Source organism: Bactrocera dorsalis, chromosome 3 (assembly GCF_023373825.1).
Source record: "Bactrocera dorsalis isolate Fly_Bdor chromosome 3, ASM2337382v1, whole genome shotgun sequence".
Taxonomy (NCBI): Eukaryota; Metazoa; Arthropoda; class Insecta; order Diptera; family Tephritidae; genus Bactrocera; species Bactrocera dorsalis.
In genome coordinates this window covers 28467555-28471808 of record NC_064305.1, presented here as the reverse complement: position 1 = coordinate 28471808, position 4254 = coordinate 28467555, and positions in this window count along the sequence as shown.

Below are 4254 nucleotides of genomic sequence, written 5' to 3'. Positions count from 1 at the left end.
CTGAAACAAATCCCCTTGGACCAAAATAAATTATTTTTGAAATGAACAAAAAACATTGTTTTCTTTTGTTCTTTTTTTTAGAAACAAATGGGTCAACTTTAAATGGCCTACCCTGTATTTATATACATGTATTTACGATGGCTTTAATAATGCACTTACCAACTTTATTTTTATTAAAAACACTTATACACTTTATTTTTAATCAAAAAACCTAAACACTATATTTTTACAACACAATTACTTATGTGAAAAAGAACGAACTGATTTTGCCAGTTATTTTTAACGGGATTTTGTCTGGCAGTTCATTGTTTTGCTTGTCACCTGATTCGTAGCCCATGAACTTTCAGTATTGCCATACCAAACCGTGAGATCATGGGCTCTCTCAGAAAGCGAAGAGAGGACTTTCGGATCAATTTATCCATGGTCGTTGTCGAGCCAGCAACGAATTAACATCATGTAAGACTATAGCGTTTCATTTGCCATTGACGATACCAGATAGTAATCGTACGATGCCACGATGCCGCGATGCCGATGCGCAATGTTACCTTCGCATCGTGGTAATCGTCAGAAGTGTTACTTAGTAACGTAATCGTACGATGCCTACCTTAATCGTGCAGGCCTCTGATACATATGTATGATCGTGAATACATATCGACGCAGATTTTTGCGAGAAGCACCAGAAAGTTGTGCAATTTATGATTTTTAGCTTTTGCCATCGTCGCGAAAAGACGACTTGTTGGCAAAGGCATGCTCGGGGAGATGTTACGGTCTCTGTTTTTATGAATGAAGTGAGATCGCTTGTGGAATTTGCTCCTGCGTTCATGAATAAAATCGTTTTTGTTGTAAAATTTACTACACTTGTTCTTCGCCAATTTGGCTGCCATATTGACTTGTGAAGATCAATTTTTTGTTGGTGACATATTCATATGTGTACGCATATGTATGTTTGTATGCTTGTGCATTATTCGGCAATGTATGCAAAGATAAGTTCATGTAAGTATTTACGAATGTATGAACATGCAAGTCAATGCGCGCACATGTCATAAGTATATTGATAAGTGATGAAAATATGATTTCAATTTCTGAACGCGCACATGCGTATACATACACTCAAATGAGCATGTGCAGATACACAAGATAGGATAGAAATACAAATAAATATTTTTCTTATGTATATGTATATTGCTGTGATAAATTTAATTTCTATTAGTAAGAAAAATATTTATTTGTATAGCATACGTTGTTAAATGCAAAAAATTGAAAATTTATTCTGTCGAGATTCGAACCTGTGTTAGCAACTTGACTTTCCAAGCGCTTACCACCAACACCACCATTGACGCTTAGGTTGCGCTGACTTAAGTATGGGTTGGTTATGCATGTAAGAAACATAGGATGGTTCCAATAATTTTGTATAGAAATATGTTTTTGTAGAACATTTGCTTTCGCAAACATACAGACAAATGTGCAAACGACATAATATATGTATGTATGTTTGTTTCGCATTTTGCTTCTGAATATCACTAAGAAGTATAACTTCTTCCGCGCGTAGGGACTCCAAGCACCATTTTTTTGTTTCGTTGATACACTTTTCATATGAACCTACATATGTGAAGTTTCACCTTTTTTTTTGGTTTAAGGTTACTGCATCACCACAGGGTAGTGTGTAGATTTATTTGGCCAGTTGGTTAGCTATACCGCCAATACGTATTCTTCCAATAGTTGGTTACAAGTTATAAGTCAATTTTTATTTCTTTTAAGAAGTTAGAGATGGTGTGATATCTTTCGATATTTGTATTTTGACAGAAATCGATTAACGATGTGTTGTTATTTAGAGATGGGTATTTGTTTCGTGTGGTTGGTGTTTTCTGGAGTGTTGCAGGTTGCACATTTGTCGTCGTTGTAGATATTAATTTTGCTGAGGGTAGCTTTGCAAAAACTGTGGTTTGTGAGGATTCGGTTGAATTGTTTTAGTTGTGTGGTGTTCATTTTGGTATTTTTATTATGAAACCATGTTTGTTTGATTAAATCAGGGTAGATTGTCCCGTAGTCTTTGCCCTTTGACGTTATTTTCCCTTTGCCTTCTTGCTTCCATTCTTCTTTGATTCTATTTTGGATTTCTTTTATTGCGTCTTTGATTGTCCATGGTTTACGTATTCGTTCTCCTATTTGTGTTGCTGCTTTCACCGCTTCGTCGGCTTTATCGCTCATTATTATATTTGAATGTGCTGGTACGTGGTGGATTTCTGCTGATTCTATATTTGAGGTATTTATTGTTTGAGTAATGTTGTTTCTTATGTAGTTGTCACTGTCGTTGTCTTTTATTGTTGATATTCCGCTCAAGTTGTCCGTTAGTATAGCCACTTTGAGGAAACCTTGTTGCATGGCAAATTCTTCGGCTTTGTCTACATCTAATAATTCCGCTGTCATTGAGGAGAGATTTTTGTTATAATGAAAGGATTTAGTTGGGTGTGATTTTTCCTGTATAAATGCCGCTCCTGATAAGTTGTCTTTTACTGATCCATCGGTGTATATAATTTCGAATTGCTTAGTTTCTAGTTGATATATTTTTTCCTTGAATATTGCGTTAATTATTGTTTGGTTAGCTTCTCTTTTCGATTTGTATTTGTCTTTGAAGAATTTTGTATCTGTTGTAATTTTTGTGGTATGTGTGATCGTGTTCTTTACTGGTGCTATGTTATGGAGTATTAGTCTGTACTTTTTGGCTTATTTTAAAGTAATTCGTTTTATTGTTGAGTTGGTTTGCCAGTATCAATCTTTTGGCTGGGAGATTATATGCTATAAATGTAGCTCTCTCTTGCGCCGTGGCTAGTTCAAATCTGTATTTAGGCTGTGGTTCTGCCGCCATATGGTATATGACGTGGGTTGGAGAGGTTCTTATTAGTCCTAGGCATCGTCTTATATTTGCATGACAGCAGGTGGTTGGTTTTTGTAGGGCCGTTTTTGATATGTTTGTAAAGGTGGATGTGGAGTATTATAATTTTGCTCTAGCCAATGTGTTATATAATTGTAGTGCTCTGGTTGGTGATATGCCGAAGATGCATCCATTGAAGATATTTAACCACCGACAAGTGTTGTTGGTTTTGTTAACAATTTGGTTCACGTGATTGGTGCTTGAGTTGTTTATGCTTACGTATCTTCCCATTTGATGTGTTTAACTTGCTCTAGGTATGTATTGTTGATTCGGATGTTTATTTGAGTGTTTCTTTGGTTGAAAAAAAATAGTTTTGGTTTTGTTGAAGTTTATTTTTAGGTTGATTCTATTGCATTCGTTTGTAAATTCCTGTTTTTTGTGAAAGCAGATTATAAAGAAGTCATCTGCAAACTGGAAGAGGAGGCAGTTTTCGTCGTTTATTTGGTGAAGTTTCACTGTGTAAAGGTTAAATAGCGTTGGACTGAGTCCACTACCTTGCGCTAGTCCATTTTCTGTCGTGATTTTTTGTTGTTCGAGGATTAGTGTTCTTCTTCTAAGGAAGGAAGATATCCAATTGACTGCTTTTATGTTTATTTGTGCTTCTGATAGTGTCTTCTGAAGAGTGTTAATATTGACTGAGTTGAATGCTTTTTCCACGTCTACGCATGCAGCCATCACCTGTAGTTTTCTGTCTTTGTGGTATGTGATTGTTTTGATTAAGTCGTTAATACATTGTGCTGTCGAGTAATGTTTTCTGGAGCCGTATGATCTTGCCGGTATGCTATTAAGTAGTTGGATTCTGTTATCTATATATAATTTAAGGATTCCTTCTATTGATTTAGCTAAGACTGAGATCAAACATATTGGTCTGTAGTTGAATATATTTGTTGGGTCTTTGCCTTTTTTATGGATCGGGATTATTTTGACTTCTCTCCATTTTTCACGTATGCGCTAGGCATGTTCTTAAGTATTTTAGTGGTTAAAACTTTTTTGGGCTTGTTTCAAATTGTGAATTGATCAGTAAGTGTTGTAATGATGGGACTGTGGTTGCTGTTGGTTATTTTGTTGTAAGTTTTCCAAGTGTATTGAAGGTAGTTGTTTACGAATGTTACATCTATAGCTGATGATATATTGTTATGTGTGAATGTTGTTGTGCCATCGTTTAGACAGTGGTATCCGTTGTCTGTTGCTATATTTTCTAGAATCATGCCTTTGTTGTTTGGTGTCCCAGGATGCTGCTTTTGCGTTTAGATCTCCGCCTATGACCGTTGTGCCATGTAAATGTCTGGTATTGGTGAATAGTATATCTATGTCGTTTTTAA